Raw genomic sequence first — 20,957 nt, forward strand, 5'->3', positions numbered from 1 at the left:
GAAACCATTCTCACCTATGTCACAGCTGTTCAGAGCATTGAGAGCACTGGACAATGATGTCTCACAGAGCCCACACTGGACAGTGGTGTCCCACAGAGCCCACACTAGACTGTAGTGTCCCATAGAGCCCACACTGGACTGTGGTGTCCTACAGAGCCCACACTGGAACGTGGTGTCCCACAGAGCCTGCACTGGACAGTGTCCCACAGAGCCCACACTAGACAGCGGTGTCCTGCAGAGCCTCAAGACCTGGTTCTTGGGGAGCCTTGAGACCGGGTATTGGGGAGACTTGAGACATGGTATTGGGGAGACTCGATACTGGGTGCAGAAATCTCTTTAAATATGAATCTCTAAAATTCAATGAAAGCAAAAGCAAATTAGACATTAGTATCTCCAGAAGAATTCCATTACATTCACAGCGTACAGTGCATTTAACTGGCCATAGTAATTGGGCATTACACACTCAGGATAATTAAAGATATTCAAGCCTTTATTAAATAACTGCTTCCTGTTGATTTCGACAGCCTCTGAAGCTTTGACCCTTTATTGTTTGAGCAGGGTTGTGGACTCTGGCCACAGGTGGGAGAGTTTCATCACAACACCTGAACTCACCATGCCCCTGTACAAGGCATTTACAGTGATTGACTGTAGATCTATGCTGGAGAGATCCCAAACCTCACTCTGGGGCAGGAGAGGTGGAGGGGTGCGGGGGGGTGGGGGTGGTGGTGAGTGAGGAAATGTTTGTCCTGGCTGTGAGCCAGGGTTTCCTTTCAGCCCCATAAGGGGCACACAGTGGAGCCCTGTTTCCCTGAAACCAGGTGCCTGGATATAACAGGGAACAGTGGATAAACCCCTCCGGAGGTAAGGCTCACTCCTTCACCTACCATATCATCCCTCCATCCCCACCCACCCCATCTCCATATTTCCACCCTTCTTCCCATATCCCCTGTACCTACCATATCAGAATCTATTGTCATGAACATGTCATGAAATTCAATATCCCCACCTCTCCTCCCCATATCCCCACCCCTCCCCATGTCCCCACCTCCCTATATCCTATCCTCCTCCCCATATCTCCACATCCTCCACCTCTCCTCTACATATCCACACCAATATCTCACCCCTCCCTATATCCCCACTTCCTCCCCATAACCCCTCATCCTCCACATATCTCACCTACCTCCTCCCCATATCCTCCACCATCTCCCCATATCATTAATGCACCCTATATCCTACCCACCTCCTCCCTTTATCCCACATTCTCGTATCCCACCCACCTCCTTTCCATATCCCCACCTTTTCCCCATTTCCATACCTCCCCATATCCTGACATCCCCATATCCCCACCTTACCCCCATATTCCCCCTCCACACCTCTCGTCTCCCATCTCCTCACAAAGAGATTCATAGGGATGTTGTCAGGATTTGAAAACTGCAGTTCTGATGAAATCTTAGACAAGCTGGGACATTATTTGGGGGATATGGAGTCTTCATTAAGGATGGGAAATGTAGAGGAGCTAGCATGAGTAAACAGGAAGGAACTGTTTCCTTTCAAAGGTGACCCAAAAAACCAGAGGGAAAAAAATTGAGGAGTGAGTGGGGAGCTGAGGGCAGATTTTCTGTCTCATTCTTTCCTGTCCATATATCTGTCCAAATATCTTTTGAATGTCAAATTGTGCCCACTTCTATGGGTCATTCCTGATATGGACCACCATCTGAGTTGTACTCAGGTCTCTCTAAATTCTCCATGCTCTCACCTAACCCTGTGATATATATAAGCAGCATGGGAAATTGGGAGAGGAGGCACATAAACAAGGCCATTTGCCACCTTGAACCTACATTTACCACCTTGGAAGTAAAACATTAAAGTGAAAAAATACCTTGATGAAGGGCTCAAGCCCAAAACGTTGGTTATTTATCTTTATCTTTGCTATATAAAGGACACTGTTTAACCTGCTGAGTTTCTTCAGAATTGTGTTTTTACCACCTTGGGTCTTGCCTCTAAAAACCTATCAGACTGCATTTTGGAATGTTCTTATCTTTGGATACAGTCGTTTCTTTGAGGATTGGGGTGAAAACGTAGAAATGCTGGAAGAGCTCAGGTCCATAGGTAGTAAAGATATATAACAAACCTTTTGGGCCTGACCCCTTCTTCATGGTATGAGTCAAAAATAAGCAGGTATTTTGGGGGGGATCTGGGGGAGAGTTCTCCTTGTGTGAAATACAAAAGAACATAGTATATAGGAACAGGAATAGGCGATCTGGCCCATCGAGCCTGCTTGGCCATTCAATGTATTCAAGGCTGATTTGATAATAGGCTCGTCTCCACCTACCCGGCTTTGCCCCACATCCCTTAATTCCCTTACTATATAGAAATCTATCCTACTGAGGTCGCCTCCATTACTTCAATGGGCAGCGAATTCCACAGATTCACCACCCTCTGGGAAAAGCAGATCCTCCTCATCTCTATCCTAAATTCACAACAGTGAATCTTGAGACGTTATCCCCTAGTTCTGTTCTTCCCCCACCAATGTAAACAACTTACTTACCTCAATCTTATCTATGTGTTCACTGATGTCACTCACCTCTGTATATAAGGCTCTGCTCCTCCTTTCCCTGAGAGCATTGGTTATCCATGGGAATCGGACCCCAATCTGGATCAGAGCCTTGTGCAGAGACTGCAATGTAATAAATAAATGCAGATGATTGTCAATGGATTACGAACTCCATCAATCAATGGGCAACACAATGCTCCTTACTGCACTCTCTCCTCTGTTGAGAGGAATTTGTCTTTGTTTGCCCACTCCTGACACATTTCCAAATGGACACAAGATGGTCCGAATATGGCAGCTGCTGCTCCCAGGATGGGTTCAGTGTCATTGTTGACAGATTAAACAACTCAGCCTTGGTCATTTGACTGGTTGTCAGCAGGGGGTGTGTGTGTGTGTGTTTGTGTGTGTGTGTGTTTATTTCTTAATGTCACTTTTCTACAATAAATAAAATATGGGAGGATTCTAAGAAAGGAAATTGGGGGCTTAAATAGAATAATTGATCCCTAGGAGTAGGTAACAGGCTGGGAACTAATTCAGGGTTTGGGGACGGGAGTGGTGGGGAGGGGGGTGGGGGGGTGTGATTATATACAGGATAACAGTTACAGGAAGTGAGTTAGAGTTAAGGTTTAATGAAAGAGTTATGTGCTTGTATGCACATGCTTGAGTGCAGTTTGTTTATGTAGGTGTGTGACTATCTGTATGTGTGTGTGTGCATGTGGGTGCATGTAAATGTGTAGCCGTGTAAACAAGTGTCTGCACATGTAAGTGCATGTATGTGAGGAGTTTCTGGACGTAGATGTGTGTGCAGGTGTGCATGTGCGTGTAGGTGTGCATGTCTGTGCGTGCACATATGTTTGGGGTGAGGGACAAACCTCACCTGACCCATACTCTGTAACTTGTCCTGATGCCTCTCCCCTGGAGGATGTGAGGGGGCTCAGTGTGTAGGTAGAGTGGTGTTGGGAGGGAGCCGGAATTCCTTACTCCTCTCTACCCTTTCATGCTGTCGGAGAGCACAGTATCAGCAAAACAACCAGGCCTTTAAAGCAGCTTCCAGTTTTCGGACCAGGCGCTAGCAAGTGCCCTCAGAGGCAGTGAGCCATCTGACTTTATCCATCAACACCGCTTCTGTGGGTTGACAAGGGGGCAGCAACAAAGACTCTGCATTGGGTGCACAGTGACCCAAGGTCAATTGGCCCGGACACAAAGTCCCTGTCTCAATAATTGTCCATTAGTGCTACAACCCTTCATGTGCATTGTCCTGCTCAAACAGCAGGACACAGCTATCCCAAGAACAACTCTGCACATTACCCATTCACCCCGCCATGAAAGTGATTGTTTATTTTCACAGCTGCTGTGTGTGTGTGTGTGTGTGTGTGTGTGTGTGTGTGTGTGTGTGTGTGTGTGTGTGTGTGCGTGCGTGCGCGTGTGTGTGAGTGTGCGAGTGTGCGAGTGTGTGTGTGTGTGTGTGTGTGTGTGTGTGTGTGTGCGCGTGTGCCTTAATACTGAGTTTTCAGAATGGTTGTATGAACATAGGATCTGATCTAGGGGTTCAGGATGTGGGTGATGTTGGGGGTGTTATATTTACAATAGCTGGTGGGAGGGGGTTACAGAGTGGGATCTGATCCAAGGTATTGGTGGAGGTGGGGAGGGGGGAAAATGTTATATATACAATAACAGATCCCCAGAAGGGGTTTTCAGGCCTGCAAAAGCTGTCCTTCTTGTAGAAGAGAGGAGGTTTAATCAAGGTGGACAAGACTGCAGCAGGTTTGGCTCGGGAGAGAGGAGGAGGCTGTTCTATAAGTGGATGATTAAGGGATTGAGGAGGTTCAATCGAGGTGGACAAGACTGCAGCAGGTTTGGCTCGGGAGAGAGGAGGAGGTTGTTCTATTAGTGGGTGGTTAAGGGATTGAGGAGGTTTAATCGAGGTGGACAAGACTGCAGCAGGTTTGGCTCGGGAGAGAGGAGGTGGCTGTTCTATTAGTGGGTGGTTAAGGGATTGAGGTGGTTTAATCGAGGTGGACAAGACTGCAGCAGGTTTGGCTTGGGAGAGAGGAGGAGGCTGTTCTATTAGTGGGTGGTTAAGGGATTAAGGGCCAAATTGAAAGTGACAAAGCACAGATACAAAGGAGGGATTGAGAGATGAGAAGGTTTCATAAGCAGAGCACAAGGATGAGCAGGAGCTCTGTCTTCGTGGTGGTAGAGCGGAGACAGGTGTAGACTTTATTGGGGAATTGGATCATTCCTGGAAGGGGGAATAATCCATAGGGGTGAAGGAAGAGTGTAGAGCAACAGAACAGAAGGAGAAGCAATGGGCTGAATTAACTCCTACATGGTAACATCCCAGCGCTGAAAGCATCCTGTCAGCGTGCATCACTGTGTGGGATGGGAACTGTTTTGCCCAAGACCACAAGAAACTGCAGAGGGTTGTTAACATGGCTTGGTCAATCACACACACCCTCCCCTCCATCAATTCCATCTACACCTCCCACTGCCTTAGAAAAGCAGCCAACATACATCCTACCCTGGCCACAATCTCTTCACCCTCTCCTGTCAGGAAAAAGAGTGTGAATCATCAGATTCAAGGGCAGTTTCTTTGCTGTTATCAGACTCCTGACTGAACCCCACACCAGTAAAATTCTGCTGCCTTTGCTCCATCCCAACAGATCCATCTCTGTGACACTGCACTTCTGTGCTGGGTTTGACTTGCCATACAATGTATGGGATATCTAAGTGCTCACAAAACAGATTTTCTCCCTGCATCTTGGTATGTGTGACAATAAGCTTCAACTTGAACTTAATTGTGAGGAGAATCCAATGTAGGATTAGTGGCAAATGCATGATAGGTGAAAGTGATGGGCCAAAGGGCCTGTATACGTGCTGTGTGACCACACAATTTCTTAAATTTACTGACACAGCAGGATAATGGACCCTTCCAGCCCATGAGCCCATGCCACCCAGATACACCTATGTGACCAATGAACCTACCAAACCCTAAGTCTTTTGAGGGCAGGAAGAAACTGGAGCACCCAGAGGAAACCAAAACATACAGTGAGAAAATGTACGAACTCCTTACAATCTGCACCGGAATCGAATCCAAGTCACTGGCACTGTAAATATCATTGCACTAACCATGGATACTAGGGATTTGGAGAAGGAATAATCTGTGGGGAGTGATGGGGAATGGAACTGAGCAGAGAGCCTGCACAGATACAATGACTTCCTCCACTGTGTGTGCTCCCCCACAATGACCCTTCACACTGGGAGGGAGAGGGGGACGGCAATGGAGACTTTCTGTCAGACTGGAACATCATCAGTGCTTGTAACAATTACCCGGAGACAGAATTCAATCAGAGGCGTGAGCCAGTGACAACAAAACCATCTCCCGGAGGTCCATTATGGGGTTAATTAAAGAGTTGACTCCAAAGCCTCCCTTTCATTAGACGAGTAAAAACCGATCACTGGAGTGTGTCCAAGCGAGAGACGCACGCACAATGCACGCGTGGCCAGTTTGCTGGGAGGTGGAGTCGGCCAGGATAACAGTTCTCATCTCAACACCAATCACGTATCAGCAGAGAGCAAAGGGGGTGTGGAGTGAGGGACAGAAAAAAGGAGAGGGCCAGAGAAGTCACCAAGGGTGAGGATAAAGTCAGTGACATGGGCACTGGGGGTGAGGAGTCACTGAGGGAGGAGGATTGACTTCAGTGGGAGTACAGTCAATGACACAGGGCGCTGGAGAGAGAGGTCACTAAAGGAAGGGATATTAATGTTAATGATGGTACAGTGACACCAAGTGCTGGTGAGAGGGTTCACTGAGGGAGGGGGATTAACATCAGTGGGGGTACAGTCAATGACACTGGGCTCTGGGGAGAAGGGTTATTGAGGGAGGGAATTGATGTCAGTGGGGATACAGTGATCCCAGGCTCTGGGGGAGGGGGGTCACTGAGGGAGGAGGATTAATGTCAGTGGGGATACAGTCAATAACATGGGGCACTGGAGAGGGGGGTTATTGAGAAAGGGGTATTAATGTCAGTGGGGATTCAGACAGTGATCCCAGGTGCTGGGGGTTAAGGGTCACTAAGGGAGAGGGACTAATGCCAGTGGAGGTAGAGTGAACACAGGCACAAGAGGAGCGGGGTCAGTGAGGGAGGGGGATTTAAGTCAGTGGATGTAGAGTGAATCCAGGTGCAAGGGGAGAGGGGTCACTGAGGGATGGGGTTAACTTCAGTAAGTTTACAGTGACCCACACACTGGGGGAGGGAGGTCAGTGAGAGTGTGAGGGGGGGTGTGTGATTATATACAGGATAACAGTTACAGGAAGTGAGTTAGAGTGAGGTGATTAATATCAGTGGGGGTAAAGTCAGTGACCCTGGGCACAGGGGAGAGGGGTCACTGAGGGAAGGGGGAATTAATATCATTGGAGATACAGTGAGCCCTGGTGCAAGGGGAAAGGGGTCATTGAGGGACAGCGATTAACATTAGTGGGGGTGTAGTCGATGACCCAGGGCATGGGGGGGGGAGAGGGGTCACTAAGGAAAGGGGATTAACATCATTGAGGGTACAGTCAGTGACCCAGGATGTTGGGGGAGAGGGGTCACTGAGGAAGGTGGATTAATGAGTGTGAGGGTACAGTATCCACAAGTGCTGGGGAGAGGGATCACTGAGGTAGGGGGATTAACATCAGAGGGGGTACAGTCAGTGACCCCGGGTACTGGAGAAAGGGGTCACTGATTTACTTTGAGAAATCTCTTTCAATTCAATACATAGAGCCTAAAAATTCGCTTTTTTCTCACCTGTCCCTGTCAGAGTGAGTGACAGGAAAGTTGTAAAGAGCTTCACCCTGTGTCTGACCCCAGGACTGTGTAATGGGATGGTGTGCAGGGAGTTCACTCTGTGTCTCACCCCGGGAGTGTGTGATGTGATGGTATACTGGGAGCTTCACTCTGTGGCTGCCGCTGGGAGTGTGTGATGGGACAGTGTGAAGGGATCTTCACTCTGTGTCTGACCCCGAGAGCGTGTAATAGGACTGTGTAGAGGGAGCTTCACTCTGTGTCTGACCCTCGGAGTGTGTGATGGGATGGAATGGAGGGATCTTCACTCTGTGTCTGACCCCAAAAGCGTGTAAAAGGACTGTGTAGAGGGAGCTTCACTCTGTCTGACCCTTGGAGTGTGTGATGGGATGGAGTGGAGGGAGCTTCACTCTATGTCTGACCTTTTTAAATTTTAAACAATGTTTTTATTCATCAAAGACAAACAGTACAATTACATTAAGTAATTCCGGCTGTGCATGGTCGGGACACCTCCACACCCACGAGCCTCTCCAACACCCTAAGGGACAGGTTGGGCATCAGCCTCCTCCACCTCCAGAACACTGTTCTTCACCAACACAGGAGCATTCTGTCTGGAGGCAACCATTCTCCAAACTCTGGACAGCTCTCGGTAAAACTTGGGCAGCTCACACAAAGCAACACATCTGATGTTTGATGCCAGGAATAGCACTTCCTCCAAGACGCAACATGCTTGGTGCAGAAAATGTAATGCCACTACGTGCCATTGCGGAGGCTGCTCAGCATACAGGAGTTTCTGCAGGGTCTGAAGGCGGAAAGTTGCCACCTTCCTCAATAGGAAGACTCAGGACCATATCAGAGACCCAATATCTCCTGTTACCCCAGAAGAAGTCTATCAGCTTCCTCTAGATCCTCATAGCAAAGACAGGGTGTGGGATCACAGTAACCAACTGATACCACAACATGGAGGTGATCAGTTGGTTGATAACCAGGATCCTGCTCCGATGGGAAAGTGCTCTGAGAAGACCAGACCAGCAACCCAGCCAGGCAATGACTTTTGACTTTAACTCCTGCCAGTTCACCGACCAAGTCTCCTCAGTGGGACTCAGGTGACCTCCAAGGTGGCCCAAAACTCCAGGAAAGAGTCCCAGAAATTATCATTCTCCATCATCCATTTATTAAAATGCTAGTACACGGATCCTCGTGCACAATGGAGTGAGATCCACCCACATCAAGTGGTGGTCTGAGCATGACATCGGCTTCATGGAGGCTGCCATGACACTGGAGAGGTAGGCCTTTGAGATGTACAGATGGTCGATGTGTGAACCACCTCCCGCACACCTTCAGGTGAAAGCATTGGATCAGAGTGGAAGGTCTACCAGGCATCTGCTAAGTGAACGGAGCCGACGAGCTCCCTCATTTGGTTCACTGATGCCTGGTACAGTTAAAGTCCCCTCCAAGGATAACACATTCACTCAAGTCCAATGAATCTAACAGAACCAGTATCTTATAAAGCTGGTGTGCCTGCTGTATTGTGGGCCTGGGGGCATACATGTTAACAAAGTGGAACAGCACGCTATCCAGGCACAGGAACTGGGGGCTGGAGAGGGCATCAGTGCCAGTGGTGGAGCTCGCTTTCTGGAGCTTGGGGAAGTCCTTCTGAACATGCCTCAGCCTCTTACAAACATGGCACTGCGGACAGTCCACAGACTAGTAGATCCGGTGGACCTTTCTCTTGTTCTGGACCTGGAATCGCCCCTCAGTCTCATCCCCCTTCACCAGCAACACAAATGCCTGACATCGGAATGAATAAACGTGTCTTAGTTCAGGTTCCTGAAAGCCAAACAGGAGTGGGGAGATCTCTGACTGTACTATCTGCAAAAGGCACAAATGGGGTAGAAGGAGATCGTTAGGAATAATAGGCAGGATGTTGGACAGAATCATCTGCTGCTCAACAGACTCAAAAGGGTCCACTTGCAGGAACATCCTGCCCACTTCAATCCCCTTGCTGATGGTCAGGGCAACCGCCTTAGCAGTTTTTAAATAAATCACAGTCTTCCCGTCCATCTTCAAAGTTGCAGCTATGGCTAAGAGGCCAACAACCCTCACCAACGCCTTAGTGCGGTCTCCAGGTTTGATAGTCGAGGGCAAGAAGATCTTCACCACATGTCCATCATCCAGTGATCCAAAAGGATTCTTGGTCACAGGAGCCGCTGAAGCTGCTATTGAAGCATAACTCCTAGAGGGCCCAGGTCTTTCAGGAGACTGCGGACATTTTTGAAATAGTACAAAATCCAAGATGAGATAGAGAAAGTTCCGTTGATTGAAGAGTGTAGAAGGGAAATCCTCTGACTGCTGTGCGAGCTGGCTCTCTGGCAATCTTACAATGCTTCCCACAATCCAGAAGGTTAGGCCGAAGCTTTCAGGCCTTTGAAATATCATGATTTACCTTCATTAACCTACCGCTAAGGTTAACAAAGGAACAGACAGGGGAGTCGTCAACCTTGAGATGTTAACGAGCAAATTAGGTAAAAAGTTGGTGTTTTTTGGTGGAGGAGGTCCACCCTGGCAGGCTCTCAGCCAATTACTTGATCTGCGTCGTTGAAAAAGCAAGGTTAAACTCCCGAAGCAGTAAACTCTTCTTCATTGAGAAAGATTCTCTCTCTTCCAAATTCCTTCTCAGCAATGCAGATCATGGCTTTGCTTTGTGTCTGTCCCTGGGAGTGTGTGATGGGACAGTGTGGAGGGAGTTTCATTTTGTGTCTGACCATTGCAGTTGTTGACACAAGGAAGAGTCAATCGTAGAATGTTCCTCACATTGAAAAAGTGCAGTTAAGGAAGAGAAGACAAAAGAGGCAAACAGCAGAAACAGTATAGAATCCGAATACATGGCTGAAAAATAAAATATATATATTTATACATCACAGCAAACTCAGTCAATAAGAAGCATGAAGTCCAGCTGTCAGTGTTTATTATAATGGGAGAATTCTCTGCAGCTGTTTTGCAGATGAATGTGTATTTTTTGTAATCAGTACTTTATAACTCTCTCCGTGCTTCCCTTGGGCTGCCTGTCAATGTTTAATTTTCACTCAGTTTGCCTGAGCCACAGACTAATTCCCAGCTCAGCAGCCTGAAGCCAGCACCTGACAGTGGGCATCTTCTCCCAGCAGGGGCTCACGGTTCCCTGACTACCTCTTACCCCCAGCTTCTCCGAAAGCTGACCCGACCAGCACCTGACAGTTGGCATCTTCTCCCAGTTTGGGCTCACAGATCCCAGCCCATCCCTCACCCCAACCCCATCCTCTCTGAAAGCCAGCCTGACCGGCTGGCACGGGCGGTACAGTGCCACAGCAGGTAGTGCTGCCTTTGGACAGCACTTGAGTCCCTGATTCTATCCTGGCCGCCGCCACTGTGTGCGCAGAGTTTGCATGTCCTCCAAGTGACCTGTTGTGGGCTCTGGTTTCCTCCCACACCTCTGTGGGTTCATCAGCTGCTGCTCTCAGTGAGTGAGTGAGTGAGGGGTAGTCTGGGGAAACATTGGGAACATGGGAGGATCCAATGGGATTAGTGTTAATGGTGGTTTGAAGTCAGCACAGATTGGACAGGCTGAAGGCCCTGCTTTGTTACTAAATCTCTCTCTGTCTTAATGACCATACAGGAAAACCAAAGGTTGCAATGGTGGTCTTAACCTTTGCTCTATTTTCTATAACCTTTGTACAATAGTCCACAAGTTTTGAATAGGTGCCCATAACATTTGCACCAGTTTCCATAATTTTTACACTAATGCCCATAAACTTGCAATAATGCCCATAACCTTTGCACTACTGCCCATAGCCTTTGCACTAGGGCCCTATAACCTTTGCACCAGTGTCCACAACCTTTGCCCTTATGCCCCATTATATTTGCACCAGTGCCCCATAACATTGCCACTAGTTTCCATAACCTTTGCACTAGTGCCCATAGCCTTTGCATTAGTGCTCACAACTGTTGCACTGGTGTGTACAACCATTGTATTAGTGCCTATAACCTTTGCCCAGCCAATTAAATGCTATTTGAGTTGTAGTCGATGAAACAGCTGGCCATAGTACAGCAAGATCCCAGGTAGTGGTCAGGTAGTTGTTGGGAGTGATGTTGGTGAAGAGACGCATTCTGCAGAGATTTCAGAGATTGGGCTCACTTGGGCCATGAGGAGAATGGGAATGGTCTCTGTCTGAACAGCATTCCTGCAATGCAGACAACTGGAGTTACAGAGGCCTACTGATGCAGTTGGTTCATGCATTTCATTAACTATATACCTCCTATCACCAAACATAAAATGATTGTTTTTTTTGTGGTAATTCCAGAATTGTGAAGCAGCTATGTTGTTGTGGGTGTTGGTATCTGCCATGCCGCCCAAGCCTGACACTTATGTGACTTCAGATGCACCCCCTGGTTACCTCTGTTCAGGTGCAATTAGAGATGAACCATAAATGGCTCTGTGACCAGTAGCTGTGTCCTAGTTACCACTGCCCCACCTGCAGCAGCTATGCCTGCTGCCACCTGGATGCAAAGCTCTGGAAATCTTTCCATACCCCCTGTACAATGGGAACAGAACACTCAGGAAAAGGTCCTTCAGCCCATCATGTCCATTCAAGTTCAGATTTATTGTCACAGTACATACTTGACATCACATACAACCCTGAGGGCCAAAGGGTTGTGCTACTCTCTAAGGGGCTGAGTGGCCCCTGTATACTGGTTGGAATGGACATCTGTGGGACATGCCCCTCCACACTGCTTGGGCCCTGAGATATGCTCACCTCACCCCTTCATCTCTCACCCCTCCACTGTCTTTCGCCACTACAACACGCCCCACCCCCACATCACTCCTGGGCAGCTTATGCAGCCACGGAAGCTCATTGGAGTAAATCTCCATCTCTGCCAAGCACCATATGAAATACCTCTGCAAGGGGAGCGCGCTGCAGTGACATAGGAACCCTTTTTCATGTCCTATTACCGATCCGTCAGCGCTGGAGCTCTCTTACTGTGACACGCTGGGCCAGCAGCTGAGGAAATGCCATCAGGGGAATATCAATGCCGCAGATATTCCTGCTGATAGAGGTCAGGGCTTCGCTGGGGAAGGGAGGGAGGAGCAGCCATGCAGGAACACAACCTTGTATTGTTTTCCTTCTGTCCCTCTCCCGACGGTATCATTTACGGGCCACTTTGCTCGTGTTCCCTTGGTTCCGGGCTGAGAGATACAATTACAGCCTAGATTGAGCTTTGGGCAGGGATGCAATTTATGTTTCCATCTTTAAGACAAAAAAAGTCTTAGGGAGCCTGGGGCTGTTGCTGGAGCTGAAGGTATCTGACATTTTTACCACTATGATCCAACATGCCTGTCAGCGACAATGAGCCTTTTGTCTTGGCTTGCCACTCACAGCACTGCCTTTACAGCCTCTTAAGCACCACCAGGCTCATCAACCTTGGATATGGATGTCTCTAACCAGCTTCCATCCAGGGACACTTGAAACATTGCCCTTTACTTTGTTCCCAGCCACGTAGACAGTGCTGAGAAGTAAAGAACATGGTGTTTTTCTCTCTCTCTGCCCTGCTCTTTTCCCACACTGAGACTCTACAGCACAGACTGTTTGGCCCATTCTGCACATGATGTTCAGAAATGGAAGTTTCCCAATCAGTCAGGGTGTCAAATGTTATGGGGAGAAAGTAGGGGAGTGGGGCTGAGTGGGAGAAGGGATCAGCACATAATGGAATGGCGGGGAGGACTTGATGACTGAATAGCATACTTCTGCTCTGATATCTTATGGTCTTATGGCCCCAGTGCCCATTCTCCCTTTAACCTCAAAAGAGCTCCAATGCCCACACTCCCTTTAAACTCTCCAGGACTTGGAGCTTGTTCTCTCCTGAGACACACCCAGTTCTGCTTCCTTCAAACTTACCTTATTTCCTGTACGCTCTTTAAACTACTGGAAGATTTATTAAAATTCTAGTACAAAACCTAATTGAGGGTGTATTTTGTTACGAACATCCAGTAGTCTAGACGACTAGCCATTTCAGAAATTCTAGATAAATAATTCCAAGTAAATTAACAATGTTGCTGGGCAATGTACCTGCTTTCAGTCCAGATATAGGGTCCACCCATATGCATCCTATTGGCTGACAGAGCTGTCGAGAAACTTGATTAGCTTTACAGCTGGAGTCCCAGATGTGCACTAACTTCCCTCTTCCTCACAGCCCCAGCTGCTTAGGTTCAACCACCACCTCTGGTATATGCAGTGTGGTGTTTGCATGTCCTCCCTGTAGCTACATGGGTTTCCCTCCAAAGTTAAGTGGGCCGGTGGGTCAATGGGCTAAATTGTCAATGGGTAAATTGTCCCTAGAATGTGAGTGAGAGATAGAAACAGATTAGTCAGGGCATTGGTACAGGAGCTGGGTCATCATGTTACAACAGTACGAGACATTGGAGGGACCACATTTGGAGCATTGTGTTCAGTTCTGGTCACCTTAAATAGGAAGGATGTGATTAAGCTGGAAACTGTCCAGAAAAGAGTCACGAAACTGTTACCTGGATGGTGGGCTTGAGTTATTAGGAGAGATTGGATAGGCTGGGGCTTTTCTCCCTGGTGCACAGGAGGCTGAGTAGACACCTTGGACCTTATTGAGGTTTATGTAGGGGCATGGAAAACGTGAATAGTTGCAGTCTTTTTCCCAGGATAGGGGAGTCTAAGGAGAAAGATTTAAAGATTTAAAAGGGACCTGAGGGGCATGTTTTTTCCACACTCAGGGTGGTGGGTGTGTGAAACGAGCTGCCAGAGGAGGTGCTAGTTGCACGGATGAAGGGTGGGAGGAAACCAGAGCACCCAGAGGAAACCCAACGTAGACACGGGAAGAACGTACAAACTCCTTACAGACAGCACTGGATTCGAACATGGGTCACTGGCGCTGTAATAGCACTGCACTAACCGCTAGCTAACTGTGCTCCCTTGAAAAGACATTTAGATAGGTTCATGGATAGGAATGGGTCGAAGGGACATAACCCAAACATCGGGAAATTGGACTAGCTTGGTGAGCACGAATAAGTTGGGCTGACGAGCCTGTTTCTGTGCTGTGGCACTCTACAGCTCTATAACTACATCACAGGATAGAGGAGAGCATTAAGCTACTCTCTCATTCATCACCCTCTGTATATGACAAGAAGCATTATAAAAGCTGTATCTTGATAAGTGTGTGACTAGTCTACCACGAAATTTAAAGCTTAGATCGGAGTGTGTGCATTACAGAGTGTGTGGGGAATGTAATTGTGAGTGGAATGCCGCAGATTAATCCGATGGATGCAGTACATTCCACACGCACCCTTCCCACCTCCCTACCAACACACTGCCTCACCGAACAACTGTAGCAATTCCTCTCTCCCTGCACCAGGGATCATTTACTTTCTGAAAAGCATTAAGAGGTGATTCTGACTGAGAATACTTACTGCCAGGAAGGAGGCATGGACAGAATTCAATCCATCTTCACACGTTGTTCCAAGAGTTAGATATTTATAATCCAGCTAACATTTTACTCAAGGCTATTTTTAAACTAAATCCTTTGCAAAGGCTGATAATGTATCGGTGGGTCCCAGTACCCTTAATTTTGGTACTGGTGATCTGACAAATAATTAGATATGTTTGTTTTTGCAATCTGAGTACTTTAGAAAACAGAATCAACAATGATAGGTAATGATCTCCTGAAGCTCTTTATCCTCTGACATCAACCAGAACTAGAGGACACACCCTCAAGATTCATGGGAGTAGATTTAAGACAGAGATGGGAAGAACTGTTTCTCCCAGAGAGTAGCAAATTGGTCGAATTCTCTTCCCAAGGAAACAGTAGAGGATGCTCATTAAAGGGGTGGCACGGTAAGTGTAGTGGTTAGCTCAATGCTGCTACAGCGCCAGTGATTTGGGTTTCAATTCAGCACTGTCTGTAAGGAGTTTGTACATTCTCCCCGTGTCTGCGTGAGTTTCCTCTGGGTGCTCTGGTTTCCTCCCATCCTTCAAAGATGTAAGAAGTTATAGGAAAATTGAGTGTAAATGGGTGGTAGAGGCTCGTGGGCTGGAAGGGCCTGTAACCATGCTGTATGTCTAAAATTTTTTTTTTAAATTTAAAAGTATTTAAGATAAGGTTTTGTATAATAGGGAAATTAAGGGTTGTGGGGATTAGGCAGAAAGGTGGAGCTGAGTCCACAGGCAGATCAGCCTTGATCTTATTCAAGGTCAGAGCAGGCTTGGTGGGCCTGCTCCTTTTTCTAATGTTGCACATCCCATCCTTCCAATGGAACTTATTCCATGAACAGCTTCATCCCTCTAAGTCTTTCTAACACAACACTCTCTAAGACATGAACAACCTGGAGGGACTTAGCAGGCTAGGCAACATCCATGGGTCAGTGTTCGAGATCCTTTATCAATGGTGTCTGACCCATCAGCTCAAGATTCCAGATTCCTTTATTGTCATGTAATAGTACAGAACATGTAATATTATACAAAATTGCCTTCTGCCTTCCATAAGGTAGATAAAGAGTCACCATTGTAACAGTAAGAGAGAAAGAAAAGCAGTCACTGTTTGCCCATGGATTCGCCTCCAACCCTCCCGCAGCCTCTGCAGCTACAGACTCCCATTCAATCTGTCGGCAACTTGAGCTCCAGATCCAAGCCTCCAACACGATCAGGAAGCCTCCCTTTGGGAGCCCTTCTTGCCCTCAGCACCATTTTGAATCCTGGCTTTGATATCTGGTTCCCACAAGCCAGTCTCCAACGGCCCGCAACCCATATGGGACCCCCAACTGCAAGTTGCCTGTAGCCTGTGTGGGTTCCTCAGCCACTGAGACCCTTCCTGGTCCATCACCGTAGTCACTGTCTAATAGAGTCTTTCAGCCATTGAGCTCATCGCTGGTCCACTGCCATGGTCACCATCTGTTGGGTTGTCTCCTTTGCCTCTCCTTCTCAAGTGGGGAGGAGCAGTCAGGTGTTCTCCCGTTTCTGGTGCCCTGTGCCAGTCCACTGCTCCCCGAAGTCTAAAACCCCTTGAGGCCACAGGCAAGCACTAGCACTGCTATATCTTGGGCACACACCTCTGTGGTTGCAGCATTTTACTTACAAACACCGTTGGCTCCTTTAACAGGCCATTTAAAGCCTGTATAGAGTGGCTGGCATTAGGATCAGGTGGCTGAACCCTACGAAGCACTCCAGGTCTGAACCAGCAGCAGTGCTGCTGTTACAGCAGTTCTGGCAGTGCTGCCATTTTGCCTCCTTACTTAATGCTTCAAGGCAGTTTAATGTACATTTTGAGGCAGCTCCTCATTGCTTGTTTGTGATTCCAACATATGCTGCTTGGGCCAGTTATTGATGAAGGTTGTACAGTCTCAGTGTGGGCCAATGCCAAGTGTAGCTGCATTGTTGGCCATACCTTTCTCAACCTGTCTCATGTCAATGATTCACCTCACCTCCAGCCAGCCTCCCGCTGGAGTGAAGCTGATCTAGAGGATGAGCATCCACCATCACCCCAATTCAGGAACTTTGGGCACGAAATAATAAGATGTTCACATTGGGAGCCAAGCTCCACGCCGTCCTCAACCCAGTCACTAAAGGGGAGCGGAGAATGGGCCTCAAAGAGGAACATACTTGAAGAAGGGCTCTGGCCGAAACCGGGCTTCCCATGGATGCTGTGTGACCTGCTGAGTTCCCCCAGCACTTCTGTGTATTCTAGAACAAACAACCTAACAGAACAGAACCAGGTCCTTCAGCCCATCCAGACTGCCAAACTATTATTCTGCCAAGTCCCACTGACCTGTACCCAGTCCCAATGACCTGTACCCCCAGTTCATATCCCTCCTTACCCCTCCCATCCACGTACCTGTCCAAATATTTCTCAAATGTCAAAATGGGTGAGGCCCTAAGCTGGTACTTCTTTTCATCACACAGAAATACATGGAGGCTAGGGAACTTGGGGAAGTAAATAGCAATATCTTGAAGAGAGCCCATGTACAGAAACAGAGGTGCTAGAGGCCTTAAAAGGCTCAAGGCTTGGTGAGCTGCATCCAAGGACATCATGTAACATCAATTTTTTTTTAATGTTTTTCAGGTAATCAGTATGAGAGAAGTACTGAAGAAACAAAAACTTGAATGCTTCACAGAGAAGGGAGCCCTAAACTTTGAGCAGAGTCCTAGGGGGACCAAAGCGGAAAAAAAACATTAAGAATAGCTGATCTACCAGAATTTGAGCAGATTCAGGAAATGGGACTAACTTGGGTAGGCGTGTACAGGTTGGGCTGAAGGGCCTTTTTCTGAGCAGATTGCAAATGTTTTTATTGATGTTGATTCATCAGTGTTGGGGCAGGTTCTGCTGAGTTTCTTTCCATTATAATTTCTGTTTTTATATCATGAGGTGGAGAAGGTGCAGAGGAAGTTCACCAAGATGGTGCCTAGGATGGAGAGTTTCAGTCATGAGGAGACTAAAGGGGGTTGTGATCGAGGTAAGGGTCATAGATAGAGCTGATAATACATATCAGAAATGTCTACAACCTGAAGATGTCGCACTAAGGTAAAGAAAAAGGTTTAGAGGGATCTTGTCACTGAGACCTTGGTTGGAATCCAAACTGCATGGGTGAAGGTAGAGACTCACTACATTTAAGAACTAAACACAGAAAGTGCTGGAAAAACTCAGTGGGTCTGACAGGGTCTATGGAAAGAGAAATGACTGATGTCTCAACATCTCAATTCAGAACAAAACAGCTACATAAGTAATATTTAGCTGTGAGTTTAGTTAAACATCTGGGTGAGGTTCTGCCTCAAGAAGGCAGCCAACATCATGAAAGGCCCCCATCACCCTGGTCACAACCTCTTCTCACTGCTCTCTTCAGGCAGAAGATACAGCCTGAAGACCAGCACCTCTAGGTTGAAGAACAGTTTTTATCCAACAGTTCTTGAACATCTTCATACTACTCTAACCCTAACCATAGACTACTCTGGGACCACCAAATGATCTGTCTGCTCTATTGAAACACCATTTTTTCTTTCATTAACTGCAATTTATATATCTTTTTTTCTGTCTTAGCATATTGTGGTAATTTTAATTTATATACTATTTGTAATTGGTGTATCTTACATACCTATGAGGCAGCAGCAAGTAAGAATTTCAGGGCACCTGTACATAGTACTTCTGTATATGACAATAAACTCACAATCTCAGACTCACCTCGTATCAAGGCTAATTCCACTAGATTTGATGGTAGAATTTAAACTCTAGAGCAGCTATTCTCAACGGGGGCCATAGCACATTTAAGGGAAGCCTCGGTACAAAATCATAAAATATTTTTATGTAGTCGGTAGGAGGGAAGAACAGAGGAAACCAACTAAACCTGACTGCTTCACAGGGAAGGGGGTCCATAAACTTTAAGCAGTGTCCTAAGAGGGCCATAGCCAAAGAAAGGTTGAGAAGGGCTGGTCTAGAGCACAACATGACAATAAACTCTCATCATAATCATCAATTTGAATTGCCAAGGTGTCGAAAGATCCAGAGTAGGTGATAGTCAGTATGGACAAGATGAACAGAAGAGCTTGTTTCTCTGATGAATAACTATGTTTGCAGATTCTATTCACACATCTCTGGAGCCAGATGCCCTGAGATCCAGAGCACCAGTCATGGTAATAAAAACCAACCATCCTCCAACATAATAGAATTTTTGACATGCAACTTGTATGCACGGACAGGTGTTATGGGGAAGGATGTTTGTGGTAATAGTCACAGAGGCAGTCCACCACTCAAGCAGAGCACTGTGCAGGGAGCATGTGTTGATGTTGGAAAACTTCCTGTGGACCATCTACACCAGTCACAGTGCCTGGTGCTCTGCCAAGAGGGCTGGTCACGGACGAGCAGAGGGCCGTTAGTTTTAGAGCTCCTTCATACGAGGGAGCCATTCTAGGAGCTGGGGATGTGTGTGTATCAGATGTGTAGACAGCTGTCTGCAGTGAGGAGTGGAACTGTTTCTGATTTAAACTCAGACATGGGACCAACTATGAGAGAACTGGCGAAGAGAGGGAGGAGGGAGGGTGTTGCTGAACCTGTATGCCAAAGAACACAAGTTTTAATCAACCTGAAAATTAAAAAGCTGGTCAGTGAAATTCCCTGTGAGGTCGACAAGACTAGAAAATGCTGCAATAGGTCAGGCATGAGAGGATCAGAACGGCAGGGTGCAGGAGAAGGCATTCAGCCCTTTGAGCTTGCACCACCATTCAGTACTATCATGTCTGATCATGCAACCTCAGTACTATCCTTGCTTTCTCTCTACACCCTTTAGCCATATTTGTAAATACATCTAATGAACAGGCCTCAACAATTTTCTGTGGTCAGGGAGTTCCACACATTCATAACTCTCTGAGTGAAGTAGTTTCTCCTCATCTCGGTCCTAAATGACTTCCCTCTTATCCTCAGGTCTGACCCCCCCTTGTTCTGGACTTCCACAACACTGGGAACATTCTTCCTGCTTCAACCTGTCTGGTCTTGTCGGAGATTTATATGTCTCGATGAGGTCCCCTCCCATTCTTCTAAACCCCAATGATTGATTAGCTCATTAAAAAAAAAACAAACGAGGGTTCAGGCCCACGTGGGAGGAGGTCTCTGGAACCAAAACACAGCACTTTTTAAATGGAATCCTTTAGACAATGCAGAGTCAGCTGAAGAATTGGAGGCGGTGCACAGCAAATGGCAAACATAGTAAATGTACCCATAAACAGTCCTGTTAAAGAGCAGAATGTATGTAGTAGTCTACAGCAACTTCTTAACATAAAACTAGAGGAGCTTGGATAGAAAAGTGCAGTGATTGGAAGATAATTATTACAGAAATTCTAATTCAAATTCACCCATTTACACAATGTAAACACCATAGCTGATTTGGACTGGAATTCCACCATCGCATCTGTAGGCAGGACTGTTAGCATACCAGTTAATGCAAAGCTATTATAGTGCCAGTGACCCGGCTTTTTTTTAAATTAGGCATATAGCATGGTAACGGGCCATTTCAGCCTATGAGACTATCCCACTCAATTTACACAAAATTAATCTACAGTCCCGGTACGTTTCAAACTGTGGGAGGAAATTGGAACCCCAGGGAAAACCCACACAGACAAGGGGAGAATGTACAAACTCTTTAGAGACAAAATTCGAACCCCAGACCCGATCACTGGCGCTGTAAAGGTGTTGCACTAATCTCTATGCCAACCACACTGCCCAGGGTTTGTCAGTAAGGAGTTTGTAAGTTCTTTCTGTGGTCTGCCTGGGCTTTCCCTGAGTTCTCTGGTTTCCTCCCACCCTCCAAAAACTTATAAGGTCAGTAGGTTCATTGGGTGTTATTGGTGGCATAGGTTTCAGTGGCTGAAATTGGCTTCTACATGTTGTAAATAAAATTTTAAAATGTGTAAATTTATGCTGCCTGGAAGTAGCATTTTCACCAAATGGATCTGCATTCACATGCACATTGCACGTTAAACATCAGAAGGTTCAACAAGATGGAAATTGTCTACTTAGATTTCAACTAGCAACAAACACTTAAAGCACACAAAGTTCATCATGTAGATTATGTTTTGCTC

The 20,957-nt window shown here is 46.9% G+C and overlaps 1 long non-coding RNA gene across 5 annotated transcripts in view; it reads left to right on the forward strand.

The window, feature by feature from the left end:
- LOC138744358 (uncharacterized) overlaps nt 1–20,957 on the forward strand; it is a 62,341-nt gene that overhangs the window by 37,264 nt on the left and 4,120 nt on the right. For 4 of the 5 annotated variants that reach the window (XR_011345456.1, XR_011345453.1, XR_011345455.1 and 1 more), the window contains one exon: nt 17,455–18,715. This is a non-coding gene — a long non-coding RNA (uncharacterized lncRNA). Of the gene's footprint in view, nt 1–17,454; nt 18,716–20,957 lie in introns of those variants that run through there. The other variant, XR_011345454.1, reaches the window with a different exon arrangement.

The sequence above is a fragment of the Narcine bancroftii genome, chromosome 10 (genome assembly GCF_036971445.1).
Source record: "Narcine bancroftii isolate sNarBan1 chromosome 10, sNarBan1.hap1, whole genome shotgun sequence".
Taxonomy (NCBI): domain Eukaryota; kingdom Metazoa; phylum Chordata; class Chondrichthyes; order Torpediniformes; family Narcinidae; genus Narcine; species Narcine bancroftii.